Raw genomic sequence first — 16,951 nt, forward strand, 5'->3', positions numbered from 1 at the left:
TTGCGGCGTTTCCCTACTCTCATGGCGTGCTTTGTGCGCCTCCTTCCTCCCTGGTTGCTGGTTATTTCAGTTTCTTTGAAACTCTTCCAGCTTCCGAAATCCGGCCCTCAACGACTCCCCAATTGATTCTCTTGAACCTCTTCATCCCACGGCTTCTCAAAGTGTTTAGCTTCATGCCCGATCCTTCCACATTTAAAATAGAAGCTCACCATTCGTTCAAACCTAAAAGCCACCCACACGACATCTCCCTTTGGGCTCATAATTTGACTACCTCGCTGAAGCGGCTTGTCCAGAGGGATCTCGGCTCGAATTCGAAGGAATCGAGCTTGATCGGAGTTAGAACCTTTCCAGTCTACTTCCACTAACTTTCCCAGACCCTTACCAATCTCTTGCCCTACTTCCTCACTGAAAAGATCAAATGGCAGTCCCCACACCTGCACCCACAGAGGACAGTCAGTGAAAGTAACCTTGCTCGCCATCATTCCTCGCTGCCATCGCCTCAGTAATAGAAACGAGTTGTTGAAACTCCATGGCCCGTTGTTTAACACCCACTGCAATTGGCTTTTCATGGTAAACTTGAATTGGACAAGGCCTTCGCCAACATCAATAATCCTTAGGTCCGAACCAAACTTCCAAGTATTATGTAGTAGATTTTTTGCCGCTCTCTAGTTGATCGGTTTGGTAGTTAGGAACCTCCCAAAAAGACTAAGTGAACATTCTTCAATGAGTTTTTCCCTTTGGCTTGGCCCAAAAAGGCTAAGTGAACATTCCTCAATGAGTTTTTCCCTTTGGCTCGGTCTGACCTTGATGATTTCAACTTCCTCTGTTTTTAGTTTGATCCGTTGTAGTTGTTCAATGAATTCAGAATCCATATGGACCCTTCCACCGACACAGAAAATAATCTCGAAGAGAAACTACCCCGCGTACTATATCAAGCAGCGGAGTAAGGAAAAGCTCACCTTGCGTGAGAGAAAAAACAATTAGTAACCCTGAGAAGATTTTTTTATTTTTTTTTTTGAGAAACTGAGAAGATTTAGTCTTTAAAAATGAATAAAATATCACATTTCCATAAGTAAGCTAAGTCAAACGAAATTGGAATAGTTAATTTAGGACATATCTTAAGGGGCACTTAAAAATAAAATCTTTCATAAACAATGAGAATCAAATCATTTTAAAGTTATTTTCAAATTCAAAATTTGGAAAGATAATGGTTTTAAATAAATTAAATGCTAAAATATTTTTTTAATAAAAGATATAGTCAATTAGGTTTAAATTTCAAATTTGATTCTAATTCATTTTAAGTCAATTTAAGTTTTGAACTTCTCTCTCTCTCTCTGACTCTACGTAGTCTCTGACCGTAAAAGTTATGTACTCACCTTTCCTTGTGAGTTTTCAACCTCTCTAATTTGCTTTCTTCTCAGATTAGAATCTCATGAAGTAGCTGCTTCTGAACATCAGGCTCAATTTAACATTTTGTTCAGATAATTTGAAATCTTGGTTATCAAACCATTAATGTCTCATTGTGTCAATCTTTCTAAGAAAATCAAGTTCAATTCCTTCAACCGTTGCAAGGTCAATGTCTGATATCAAATGTAATGAAAAATTTGTAAAGTTGGACTCTTGGGGAAATTAGTGGTAACTAGACCGATTTCACCCTCCAAGAAAAGAGAATGAGAGAAACAAATAGTTTGAAAGGAAAGAAGAAATGTATATGACTAGTTTCTTATTGAGGTTCAATAATATTGTTACATATTTATACAGGTTGGTTTACATCGAGTTCCCTAGTTAGTTTACTCAAACTCGTGAAATTTATCGAGTGAGACAATTAGCTAACTCACTAGCCAACTAATTGTAACAAATTCTTAATAACCCTTTACAACACCCCTTACCCCTTCCAACAATTAGTAGTACACAATTAGAAGTAAATAATTTTACAACATTTGGACTCATTAAAAAAATTCATCTATAACCTACCTATCCCACTTTGTACATTCAACAAGGAGTTCTATCATCTATGACATTTCAATTTCTGAAGGTGGGGAGGTTCGAGTAATATTGTCAGGAATGTCGATAGTGTTCGTGTCTTCCCATCTTAAAGAAGTCCAACTATGTAAGTCTGGCGTAGATGAACTTGAAGCCCTCGGTGGAGTAATGATCTCTCCATTATAAAAGTATTTTGCAAGTCCAACTGCCTTGTTCCAAACTCTTATAGGGCTAGGAGTTGCATTCTCTTCGTTTGGCTCTTGATGATGTTGATAATTCTTTATTAATCGAATAAATGATAGGAGTAAACAAATAGTAGAAGTGGCAGCAGATATAAGGAAGAGACCCCAGAAGCTCTGGATGCTCAAAGGATCTGTATTACTGGATGTTTTGTCTGTTGAACACTCAGATGAGGGAATCAACCATTTTTTTTCTAGATCTGTTAGGCTACCATCTTCTGATAGTTTTAGTATGGCTTCTGAAAAATCCTTCGTTATTGGTGAGCCCTTCAGGAATACCTGGATGGAGGGTAATTAGAATTTATAAGTGATTCCTACTAGATAAAAAGATGATCCTCTTAATTTCACTTGAATTAAAGACGATCTATTTCATCGTTAAAATTTTAGTTTATGATAAAGTATAGATTGTTAGGTTAGATACAACTTTAAATTTATAATAATATTTAATCTAAAGCATGAAATTGATACAATTCAAATGGCGAGGATGCTAATACATTTGGAATGGAATTACTAAAACAAAAATCATAGCATGTATGGAAAATTTTATTAAATCAATATTTATTGAGGATTTATGTCTTTAGAAGTCAGAACCAATGTCTGAAAATAAATGAAGACTTCCTAGAAATGATGAAATAGTTTTAGCCACGAAAGCTTGTATAGAAACTCTCTACAAAATTGTTTCTTTCCATATTCAAATTGTCTGGAATTCAAATTTTCTGCAAAGATTTTATAAATACCTAAAATAATCTAAAAATGCATGAAAATTTTGAAATAAATTCTGTGATGGCCAGTGCTAATATGTAATATGCTTCTGTTTCTTTTTTGGAAAAATTCAGTATTGAGCTTTATTTGGAATGATCAACTTGAAGTTATGTGCAAACTGTAACACCTGCCTCACTTAAATTTAATTTTATTGCTTCTAAAGTGAAATTGATGAATTATTTAATTTATTGTGAAGGTAATATTATTTTATATTATGATATCTAAAAGAAAATAAATAAAAGATGTAACGTGAGAGTTATTTTGTGGATTATTCATATTAAACTTTTAGCCTCCTTATCAGTTAAGGAAAGGGATAAGAGATTTCCTATTTGGATTAGGAGTTTAAGTGTTATTGGAATTCTTTAGAGTTCTGGCCCTTCTAAACAACCTTAATATGAGTTTAGTGGGAATTAAAGTCTTGGGAAGCTTATTTTAAGTTTTTAGTGGGTTTTAAATTGGGGCCCAAGAGAAAATAGTTTTAACGTGCAAGTAAGTTAGGGTTTCCTGCTGAAAGAAAAAGAGAGAGAGAGACGACAAAATTTCAAGAAACAAATCCTGCATCCGTGTGGTCGTGTGGTCAGGTATAGCTCTCTCTCAAACCCTCCTGGAAATAACCTATGTTGCTAGAGTAGTTTAATGGTTTTGCTTTCAGGTCCCATATGAACTCTTGAATTAGGCGATAAGCTCTTGAGTGATAGTTGCTAGAGTTTACGCATGATAGAGGGGCTGGACTTTTGAATCTTGTAATCTATATCATGGTCAAGTTTCTAATCTTTTATCAATACATGCTATAGATTGCTATACGGGTAGACATTTTTATAGGTGCTATACATATATTTGGATCTTATAGAGTATTTCATGGTGGTGTTGAAATGTTGTATGAAATCTTAAAGAATATAAATCTGACACTTAAACGGTGGTATTGGTATTAACCTATTAGAACTTGACAAAAATCTTAATGAACCACCAGCATGCATATTCTCATTAGATGTTATCCTTACCGGTTGTAATTCCTCTATTAGCCTCAAGACATAATAGGCATAAGGAGAAGTAATATGTTATAGAGGATTGTGGAGATGTTTAAAGACTAGTAAATTATTAGGAAGTGTCCCTTACGTCCTTATGGTATACATCAAGGCGGATTAATTATATAATTATGTTATTCCTTTACTTTTAGGTGTGGAGGAAAAGCTCATTTGATTTTGAATCTAGACTATGAGAATTAGCAACTAGAGGTAAGTGGACTTCAGAACATGACATCTCTCAAGACGTATATATTCATATATATATATATATATATATATACATAATTGCAAAAGTAAAGTTTCCAAAAACTTATACCATTGTCCATGCTTTATACACATACTTGAATTTGATTATTTATTGTATATTATTATGAAACCGTACGTGTCAAGAATGTTTTCAAACAGTTAGTTAGACAGTCTTCAACCTTTGCTAACACAAGGTTAAGTGTTGGCCTTCGGCCGAAGTCGTGTTATTGTGGTGTGGTGCAGTGTTATTGTTTGCACTTTAGAGCCAGTGTTACCTCTTTGAGGTTAGTGTTATTGTTCCCTATGGGAATCATCCACCGAGTGTTTAGCAGCTTATGTTTTTGTCTGATTAATATTTAATATTTTCCATATCGAACTACTGTTTTATTGTCATAATATATTGTTTCTACCTATTTAATGTATGTTGGCTAACTAAAGTGATTATTATTTTATTTAATGATTACAGCTTTATAGTTAAATGTTTTATTCTTGACAGTTTTATAGAATATCTTATATTTCTGTTAAAACTATTTGTAAGTGTTTTGTAAAGACTATATTTTGTCAATGATACTAATGTTTTGTTATGAAAGACATCCTCATATTATGTAGTCTCTTATTGGGTTTCTAGCTCACCCCCCTTTCTCCACCCTTTCAGATTAGATCAGTGGAATATCTTTTGGTGGTAGATCATTGGAGACAAATTTGAAGACTTCTTTTGGAGCTATATTAGTGAGGGGCTGTTTTATTATATTTTCTTAGGATAGTGAGTTTGACATTTATGTAACTTTTTGAGATTGTATTTGGAGACTTTATTGTTAAAGTTTTAGTTTGATGGATTTTATAAGAAATACATGATGGTTTGAAGTATATTTGTGGAAATTTAATTACACTTTGTTCCATTTTATTAATGTTGATTATTCATAAGACAAGTTGTACGTGCATCTAAATCCTTGGTGTGGGTTTGGGGTGTTACACAAACTGAAAGGCCACAGTGAGTTTTTTTTTTTTTTTTTTTGTTTTTGTTTTGTGTGTGTGTGTGTGTGTGTGGAGGAAAGAGAGCATGTAGAAGGAGTAGTCATTACTTACAAAGCCAAAACTTCCAAATCTATAGGTCTGTGTGGAGGTAGTGAATCCCTTGCAATACTTGTCGATGAAAACTTTCTCATATGGAATTTCAAAAAAGGCTGCAGTTATGCTTTTGTTTCTGAATGCTCTTGATAAGCAGATTCGGTTGTAACTTGAACGATGTTCGTTAACTTAAGCACTTCCTGCAGGTAACTCATTACAAATGAATCACCATCACAACCAATTGGTGCATTGCTGCTCTTCAGCCACTCGATATACTAACTGGTTGCAGTCCTTGCACAGTGAGCATTGAAGACAGATTAGCAGTGTAGCTTGAGGTTAGGATCAACACAACAAAAAGCCAAACTACCACCACCACTCGAGTGAGGTTGCTATAAACTCTCTCCCCTGCAAATTAATAGATTCCATCATTAGAAATCTCATCTTGGCTGTGTTTAGTCTTTTCTCTGGGGGCTCCTATTGATTAGAAAGCAATTTCATTATAAGATGAACCTAATTGATCCTACAAGGGTTAATCCCTTTTTAATATTGGCATTATGTTGTCAGAAAAATCTTGCATCAAATGAAAGTTTCTAATTCACACACAAGTATATTTTCCAGTCATATATGACCTGCAATCTTTCAGATATTCTAGCATTCTAAACCTTGGACATAAACCTACCTCTTTATTTCCTTCTAACTACTAAGTGCTAGGTTTCTCAAAATTAACTAATTACACGTACAGAAATAAGAGAAGGATTTCTGCCATGGTAAATCAATTATATTACTTTACATCCTAGACAGCCATAAGTTATTATGGGTGGGTACAATGAGGCAGCCTTGAAGCTAATTAGAGTCCATAAACGGTGTTGGAGACTTGATCTTTACCTTGTGCTAACTGCCATGCGTCACAGAGTACTTATCATAATCCCAAATATTGGTGTCCATTAAAAAATAATAATAATAAAATAAAACAGATTATAGAAATTGGTACTTACTTTGAGCAAAGAACAAAGTGGAGAATGTGAACCAAAGTGTGGTACCAATTCAATGTGCCATTAAATTCTGGATTATATTGATGCTCCAAGAACCAAACTATAAGCATTGTGTACATTAAGACAACACCAGTCATTAACCACATTTTCCAGGTAAGAGGCTTCATGAACATCCATGCTGATCCTCAGTGGCGGCTCCAGGTATTTTGTTTAGGGGGGTCATTAAGAAACTTAGAGTGTGTTTGGATACTGCTTATTTTGTTGAAACTGAAAAATTATTGTTGAAAGTACTATAGATAAAAGTAAAAGTTAGTTGAAATAGTACAGTAAGGCCTATGAATAGTGCCAAAAAGTGTAGTGAGGTCCATGAATAATAGCAAAAATAAGCTGAATAGTGAAATAATTTTAATTTTTAATCCTAACCCAAACGCATACTTAAATTAAAAAAATTTTAATAAAAAGAGAACTTAAATATATCATGTTATCGACCCAAAAAAAATTTAAAAAAAAAATGAAGTTTTACAATTTTCTTCTACAAATTTTTAAATTTTTAATTGTTATATAATAGTTCATTATGAGTATTTATTGCCAATGTGGGTAGCTATGACTATTTTATTTTATTAAGTTTGTCTATCATTTTTATTTTTATGCAGTTGTTATTATCTATTAATTTGTCATTGTTTTTATAAAAATATTTTAAACTAAATGAATAAACTTAACTCATTGGCTCTGTATTATATTAATTATTGACGCACACAATCACACTCATTTATACATAAAATAATATACTACGTGTCTACTTAACCAATTAAATACTTGAACAATTACTAAATTTACAATTTTTCTTCTTGAATTTTTCTAACTTTATAACAAAAAATTATTATAACATGATAACAATACACACACATGTAATAAACCCTCCCTATTTTTTAATTATTAAATTATGTAAAGTTATATTATATTTATACTATATGCATAAATATCCACACACATCATTATTCACACAAATAACATTATAATAAAAAGTAATGCACGCAATTAATATTAGACACACTTACACACATATAATATAAATTTATAATAAAGAGTGACACTTACAGCTCAAAAACATGTACTCATTCTCCTAAAGTTGGAAATACTTGTAGTAAGGGTCTATAAATGTCACGCTTCGAACCCAAGTATAAAAATAAGCACGTGATAACTGTCGCACGCTTATAAAGTAAGCACTCTACAAGTGTGCAAGGCCTTCTTAGCAACTAGAATTTATTCTCAAAAATTAAATCAAATAAATCAAAAAATACCTCAACAATTTCTTTATGAAATAGATCTCCAATAATTTAATAGGAACAAAATCCAAACCTCATGTACATAATGCCAATTGGCCAAAAAATATAAAATTATTAGAAGACCATCCAATCCTAAAATCACTAAGCTTCTTTTCTTGCTCACAACACAATATCAAAACTCTCAAAACTTGCTATTCTTCACAATCTGAAACTGTAGGGGAAAAAGGGGGGGGGGGGTGAGTTGACATCTCAATAAGTAACCAAAATCCTAATAAGTTCTATCAAACAATAGATCTGTAAAGTAATATGATGTAATATGAGTCTTTAAAAGTTATGATATACTATGGGTTTTTCAAAAATAACTAAAGAAGTTTCATAATCTTAAAAAAAATACTTTGCAAATAGATCACATACTTTAATCTTACAATTATATCATAGATAGTTTAGAAAGTAGTCAGTTTTCCATATATCAAAAGCTAGAACTTACAATAGGTTCTAAAAATACATAAGCAGTTTTAACTACTCAAAATAGTTAAATATTCAAACGTAATTCATTTTCTTAACAATCTTTTAACTATGGTCACGCTATATCCCCGTGACTGCGCATCAAAATACCAATGAATAACCCCCATTGGTTTGGGTATCAGAGTACCAATGAATAACCCCCATTGGTTTGGGTATCAGAATACCAATGAATAATTCCCATTGGCTGGGTATCAGAGTACCAATGAATAACCCCCATTGGTTTGGGTATCAAAATCAATTCATAGTCAAATTGTCTAACAAAAATATATCTTATTCAAATACATATATATAATCATATATTCAATATTCAAATATATTTGTGATATTTCTATATTCTTACTTTAAATCAATATAGCAAAAAAACACAATTAAATAAAATAATACTTATATTCAATGCCCATATGTATTTGTGAAAATTCCTTATTCTTTACTTTGAATCAGAGTAGCTAAAAACAATTAAATAAGATACATCATATATTCAGTAATCAGATATATTGTGATAATTCTTTACTTGAAATCAGTAATACGATAGAAATAAAATTGTAACATCTGTAAAAAATTTCTAGTAGTTAAAATACGCACAATAAAACCAATTAGGATAAGGTTACTTACCTCCAAAAGCTATTCCAAAAGAAACTTTTCCTTAACAATTCCTCTAAAATCTTTAGATATCACCTCAATTGTGCAATCAAACCTTCTCTTCTGGAGTAATTTCGATAGTCTCCTCTCTCAAAATATCTCTTCATATACGTTGACATAATAAGCTTATATATAGCTAGGGTTTCAACCTTATTTTCTAAAAGCCCCTTAGAAAAATTAATTATAAAATTGACCCCATAAACAAATTTACTTAAATAACCTTACTCTTTTTTTTTTTCTTTTTTTTCCGGGTGTTACAATCTCCCCCACTTATAAGAATTCAGTCCTCTAAATTCATCATGAGCTGAACAAATTATCATGCTTCCACTGCGATACTCTAAAGCCACAATTGTATCGATCTATACAAATTTATCACCCATCACCGTAGTTCAAAACTATTTCACAACATATGCGTAAACTTTTCCTTCCCAAGATTTGTAAGATAAAAAAAAAATTCCAAAGCAAGTGGTGCCATGATGTTTCCACTGTATAATACAATACCACTATAAAATCTCTTACTCAATTACCCATAGTTTAAGAACAACCATATTACGAAAATTATAAGATTCTTTTAATATATACATATCTCTAGTCTAAATAACTCTCTAAGTTCCTTTCAATGTGAATAAAAGTTCCAAGGCCCATTCGTTTAGATTAACCCTAATAATTGATTTTCCATCGATTATTAATTTCAACAAAATTCCAAGGCCTAAGTAGTCTCCAAAAATTACAACAAGGGAAGTCCACAATTTTGAGATTCACCATAGACCATTGAATGCTAGCATCCGTTTAATTCTATACCTCAAAATTAAGTAGTGCATCCAAGGTTCCAATCATACCTAAGTTCAAAACTAATTTACAACATATGCGTGTATCACTATATCTTTTCTTCCTCAAGTTTTGTAAGAAAAAGAAATTCCAAAATCTCCATAAATAATCAATTGAGCATTGATATAAGGTTTTTCATAGAACCTCTATCTTAACCATAAATTATCTTCTCAAATAAGCAACATCTATTCACCTTTAATCTCCAAATGATACTTGGGCTGGAACTCATTGAAGAACTAGGTTCCTTATAATTACATGGCCTATTATGAAAACAAATCTCTAAGTATACATCGGCTAGAAGGGAATAATAGTCCATGAAGTATCTTAACCCCTTTTTTCTTTTTGCTTGCAAATAATAGTCCCAACAGTCTAGAACTTAAGAGTACACTACAATATATAATCACTAACCATCTGGCAATATAAAACAAAAGGTACAACAAATGACTAAAATTCAAATTGTAATAGTCTTTCAAAATAAACTCTCTTGCCATCCCAACTCCTTCAATATCCAATCAAAAATATGGTTCACTAGTCCAATTCAATACTACCACACACTTGTGTTCTATCCACTTCATTTTCTATTGGGCCAATCCATTAACTCTTCTTAGTTAAGTTTAAAGAATTACATTTCTAGCATCAAAACTTATTTCCCCAAGATATTAAACAATCCTCCAAGTCCACAGAAAGAAATTGCGGACCTCAAACTTCTAAGTAACATAATATGTCTCAAAAACATTTAGGGATGACCTCACACATAAATTAGGTTATGGTAATCCATGTAGGTCAACCCTAACAAAAACAATGATCCCAAAAAGTCGGTTCTTAACATTAGAATCTAAAGAAGTCACCGATATATTACTGAATTCTCTAAACACCCTCAGAATTTATATAATAACATATAATATAATGAGAACTACAATAACCACAAATTGATTTTCCTTCACACTACAAACTTTCCATTAATTTCCCTACTCCATATAAACTAAAATCAAGGAATCATAGCTCTAACATCAAACCTTAAGCCCTAAATAAAGTTCTGAAATTTCCAACTCCCTAAAAGCACTCCAAATTCTGAATAGGGCATATAGTAAACTATCATTCAACAATTAAACCTATGAGAATCTCCTACAGATCAAACTAACCATAAGTAGGTCGACTACATTAGGCAAGACTATCAAATGAATTTTCAAAAGATCGATCACAAAAGAGCAAGAAGATTTCCTTTGCATGTTCTTTTCTCACTCTCTTTTCCTTTTAATAAGAAGAAAAAGTTTTAATAACTAATCTGATCAATTAAAAAATTTTCAAGAATAAAATACACCCACTTAATACCTAGTATAAGACCATAGAAGTATACCAATTAAAATCCTCCCTTTTGTGTTTATAAGTTACGTATGCCTAACCACATAGACATAAATATCAAATCCTTCAAACATGACCTAACAAATCATCATATGATGGAACCTCATTTACTCTTCTCATCAAGTCATCAAAAGAACACTATCTATAACCTAATAACCTTCATAAACAATAACTAGAATTGTAATGCCTAGGGCGCAAATTTCATTCTAAATCAAAACCTAGCATAAAGTCTACAAGATCATAACCTAAGCTCTGATACCATTATAATTGTCACGCTCTGAACCCAAGTATAAAGATAAGCACGTGACAACTGCTGCACGCTTATAAAGTAAGCACTCTACAAGTGTGCAAGGCCTTCTTAGCAACTAGAATTTATTCTCAAAAATTAAATCAAATAAATCCAAAAATACCTCAACAATTTCTTTATGAAATAGATCTCCATTAATTTAATAGGAACAAAATCCAAACCTCATGTACATAATGCCAATTGGCCAAAAAATATAAAACTATTAGAAGACCATCCAATCCCAAAATCACTAAGCTTCTTTTCTTGCTCACAACACAATATCAAAACTCCCAAAACTTGCTATTCTTCACAATCTGAAACTGTAGGGGAAAAAGGGGGGTTGAGTTGACATCTCAATAAGTAACCAAAATCCTAATAAGTTCTATCAAGCAATAGATCTGTAAAGTAATATGATGTAATATGAGTCTTCAAAAGTTATGATATACTATGGGTTTTTCAAAAATAACTAAAGAAGTTTCATAATCTTAAAAAAAATACTTTGCAAATAGATCACATACTTTAATCTTACAATTATATCATAGATAGTTTAGAAAGTAGTCAGTTTTCCATATATCAAAAGCTATAACTTACAATAGGTTCTAAAAATATATAAGCAGTTTTAACTACTCAAAATAGTTAAATATTCAAACGTAATTCATTTTCTTAACAATCTTTCAACTATGGTCACGCTATATCCCCGTGACTGGGCATCAAAATACCAATGAATAACCCCCATTAGTTTGGGTATTAGAATACCAATGAATAATCCCCATTGGCTGGATATCAAAGTACCAATGAATAATCCTCATTGGTTTGGGTATCAGAGTACCAATGAATAACCCCCATTGGTTTGGGTATTAGAATCAATTCATAGTCAAATTGTCCATAATCATATATATGAAATCATAGTTTCTAATAAAAATATATCTTATTCAAATACATATATATATATATATATATATAATCATATATTCAATATTCAAATATATTTGTGATATTTCTATATTCTTACTTTAAATCAATATAGCAAAAAAACACAATTAAATAAAATAATTCTTATATTCAATGCCCATATGTATTTGTGAAAATTCCTTATTCTTTACTTTGAATCAGAATAGCTAAAAACAATTAAATAAGATACATCATATATTCAGTAATCAGATATATTGTGATAATTCTTTACTTGAAATCAATAATACTAGTCGCTAACCCGTGCGATGCACGGGAAAGTTGTTGATAATAATATGTCAATCAATTGACACAACTTCCCTAACATTAAAAAAAAAAAAAAAAAAAAAAAAAAAAAACAATATCAAGGTATAAATTATATACCAAAGTAATAAAATCTATCACATACAATGAGATATCGTGGTAACCAAATACTTGAGATCATAATTTAGAAAATATATAACTTGTATAAGTACACTCCAATACAATTAATTACAGATAAATTAAATTCCAAACAACACCAGCACTTAGGATATCAGCACAAAACAGCAAATTGTACAAAGTAAATATTCAATATATGGTGTATCATTAACAATAGTAATAAGAATCAAACACAGCTTACCTTGATTAGATCAACAATAGAGCATCACATTTCTTACCTATCTTCCTCCTTACGACTCTCCATGTATTATGGCTTCTAGAACTCATAAGAAATTTCATCAAACACCATGTGTACATGTAAAAGAAACAACACTTAATGAAAGTGAACATTACTAAAAATGTCCATACTCAACTTTAAAATAGTAGCATAATAGTCATAAATCAATCCAAAACTATAAATCAATCCAAGTACAAAGAACTTGGCCATTTCATTGTACTTGGATTCCAAGGCCAAGTTACAACCCACAGCTTGGTATTTGTTAATTAAGGGCAGGTAAAGAGGAGTATTATCCTCCTTATTTTTCTCCCTCAATGGTCCAGTAGAGTGATCTTGCAGCTGCTGGTAAGTCCATATGACCAAAAGTTTCACTATATGCAGATGGCCAGCATTTACTGCTTCATGAAGAGGAAGGTTGCCGCTGGAGTTCTTTTCTGTGACAAATTTTTGGCACAGTTGGATCCTGAGGATTGCTTGTACAAACTCTTCATCGTTTGAGCTTGCAGCAGCAAGATGAAGGATTGTATTCAATTCAGGGGTTTTGTCATAGAGAGGAGAAAGTTCCATATCATGCCTTCTTTTTTGGATTAAATCAATGTCCCTATCTGTTATAGCCTTGTACAAATCAGGATCCATGCTTGTTGCAATCATCAAAGTTCTGCCAGCTTTGTCTTCTGACTTGCTGAGAAATCCATCTCTCTCCACCTTAACTGTGCCTGAGTTCCCACGAATTCTCTGCATCTTAGAATTAGTAAATGCTGTATCCATCTGTGCTTGAATAACTCTGCCTGAGATCTTGGGAGCTCTCTGCATCGCAGCATTAATATATCCTGCTGTTGCATGAGCAGTTCGCAGTGCCTGCAATACTGTAATCAAGAGATGTTACCATTAATTTACAAAATAAGATAACCTAATCACGAAGTTTGCCCAGTATATGTATTGAGGCACAGTGAAAATGAAAAATTCACCATCAGTGGCAGTGTGAAAAGTTTATTGCCTGTCAATTAGAGAATTGTCATGGGGGAGGATAATGTTGCTTTTTTGGAGCAAAGCAATATTCTCACCTTTTTCATGCACGCACAAGCTGGAGCTACTCACACCATTTTCAGCTATCATTGAAGGGCTGTCATCAACTTTGACTGGCTTGTGGATACCTCGATTTCTCTGCAACGTGTAGCTGCTCACACTGTGTTCTTGAGCTATGTCCAATACACGATTAATGTTTGGAGCCGTACATAATAAAGGAAAGGTAAATACTTGACTGTCCATAGAAAAATGCAAGAAAAAAGAAAAATGCAAGCACCCGCAACAAAGTGAAATAAAATAGAATACCATAGAAAAATCTTAGTAGAAATAACATAAAGTAATTCACAATTGGCAAATCAACAAAGCAAATTAACAAAGGTATCTAAAAGGAACCTTCACAATTGATTGTGCTTCCATTGTTTTTTTCCTCCACACCCAAACAGATGCTCAATTTGGTTAAGTTTGTCTGATCGTGAAAATACTTTGGAAGCTTTATAACAATCAGCTACGAAATCAGAGAAAGAAATCAATTTAAAAAATAATAATAATAATTTAACAAATCCTTAGGAGTAAATTAATTGAAATCAACAATAATCAAACTGAAAGCAATTCAAACATTAACGAATTAGTAAAAATAAATAAAAGTTAAAACGTTTCACAGATATCTGATGCGATTCGTACTAACAGATTTAATCATAAAGAGAGAAAAGAATTACCTTCTTTGGAAGAGTCGGCAGTTTTAATCAAACTGAAAAGCAATTCAAACATTAACGAATTAGTAAAAATAAATAAAAGTTAAAACGTTTCACAGATATCTAATGCGATTTGTGCTAACGGATTTAATCGTAAAGAGAGAAAAGAATTACCTTCTTTGGAAGAGTCGGCAGTTTGGGCTAATACCTTAGAGGGAATTAATCTCGAAAAGAACATATTCGATACAAACAGATGCCTAGTAAACTAAAATTAAAACAAAATCAAAAAAGACAGCAACTATTTTATTTTGCTCGTGCTATACAGAATATTCAGGAATAATCGAGATACATAGAGCACAATTCGATTCAATCAATTTTTATATTTTAAATCAATAATTACTAATTAAGAATTATCACTCAGAGATGTTAATTCAATACTAATCATAACGCACAACACATACTTTAGTCTCGAATTTCTCTGATCAATTCAAAACCCTAATTAAGAGCGAATTGAATTGGGATTTGAATTCATACCTCACTCGCTCACTCACGAAGAGGAGTGTTTACCTTCGTAATCGGGGCTCTCGTCGAAGTTCTTGGAAGGGTACTTGGCGCTGACCATGCCGACCTCGAACACCAAGTCTTCGCCGGTGGATCGGATCCCGGTGGGAGAGTGATCTTGCAGTTGCGCCGAGCTCGACGGAGAAGTCGCCGGAGGTCTTGTTTATGGAGTAGCCATGGACTGAGGAGGGTAAGAGTCCGACTGGGAAGCCATAGTTGGTGAGCTCAGTGTGGGCCGCGGATAGGGATTGGGTCAGTTTCGGGTTCGGGTCGGAGATTTGGGCAGAGATGGGTATGAGGAGGATGAGAAGAGCGAGGGTGGTGGAGAAGAAGAAGAGGGATTTTGGGGTCATGGTGTTGAGTTTTGAGTTTGACTGACTGATGAGAAGAAGAACGCGGTGTTGTGTTTGTGCCTAGTAAAATTAACAGATGCCTAGTAAACTAAAATCTGGGATTAAACCCAGATTTTGAAATCCAGAGGATGAAACCCAGAGGTCTGCGTTAGGAAGGGGTGAAGTGGTTAGAGAGAAGAAGGTTTTGGATGAGTATACTTGAGGGCTGAAAGAGATAATCAAACGGTGGGGCCGACAAATATAGAACTGGAGAAGGGTGGCGCCGGAGAAGGTGGAGCTGTTGAGTCGTTGAGCTGCGATTTGCGTGTGGGGGAACGGCAAAGTGTGGTCTGCGTTTTGGAGGAAGGAGAAGGTAGAGCGTGTTAAAGGCTTAGGGTTCCTCTGATTTTGCGTTTAAGTATTTTTTTGGGTTTTAGAAAAGTTTTTTATTTTTTGGTTTATGATTTTTTTTTTTAAATGATGTGCTGATGTGGAAAAAAGTTTTTTATTTTTTGGTTTATGATTTTTTTTTTAAATGATGTGCTGACGTGGAAAATTGTGGGAGCTTCAAAAGCTTCGGTTTTATATATATATATAGATGATAGAAATAAAATTGTAACATCTGTAAACAATTTCCAGTAGTTAAAATATGCACAATAAAACCAATTAGGATAAGGTTACTTACCTCCAAAAGCTATTCGAAAAGAAACTTTTCCTTAACAATTCCTCTAAAATCTTTAGATATCACCTCAATTGTGCAGTCAAACCTTCTCTTCTGGAGTAATTTCGATAGTCTTCTCTCTCAAAATATCTCTTCATATACGTTGACATAATAAGCTTATATATAGCTAGGGTTTCAACCTTATTTTCTAAAAGCCCCTTAGAAAAATTAATTATAAAATTGACCCCATAAACAAATTTACTTAAATAACCTTACTCTTTTTTTTTTTCTTTTTTTTCCGGGTGTTACAATAAAATTTATGTTAAGGTGTGCAAAAATATTTTTTAGAATAAATTAAAATATTAAACTTACAAAAAAAAAATTAAAATATAGATATATTTTTTGGGAAGTCAGGGGGTTCATTTGAACCCCCTGAACAAAGGGTAGAGCCACCCCTGGACAACCCTGACTCGGCATATGGCTGAGTAAATTCCACATATTTTGTAAGGTTGGCTAAAATTGTCAAATCCCCAACAACAGCATCGAATGTCTTCCATTGTTTATGGTCCGTACAAAATAAGCATAGTTTTATCAGAAACGAGTTCATAACCGAGAAACTAAACAAAACAATAGACAAATGAAAAAAGTGCAGGTTATATTCAACTTATTTTAGTCATAGATTCACTGCTCTTCCAAGGGTTTTTTCTCTTTCATTCAAACTTAGACTAACTATCACCAAAGTCATTCTTGCAGTGTTTCTTGTTGTGTAAGTTAGAAATGATAAGTTTCAAAGTTATGAGAAACCATAAGAAGAAAATTCTGTACAAATTAA

The 16,951-nt window shown here is 32.8% G+C and overlaps 2 pseudogenes; both read right to left on the minus strand.

Moving 5' to 3' along the window:
• Positions 1-1,951: 1,951 nt before the first annotated feature.
• LOC115990558 overlaps positions 1,952-16,951 on the minus strand; it is a 57,470-nt pseudogene continuing 42,470 nt past the window's right edge.
• On the minus strand, positions 14,807-15,792 carry LOC115989423 (annotated as a pseudogene).

The sequence above is a fragment of the Quercus lobata genome, chromosome 5 (genome assembly GCF_001633185.2).
Source record: "Quercus lobata isolate SW786 chromosome 5, ValleyOak3.0 Primary Assembly, whole genome shotgun sequence".
Taxonomy (NCBI): Eukaryota; Viridiplantae; Streptophyta; class Magnoliopsida; order Fagales; family Fagaceae; genus Quercus; species Quercus lobata.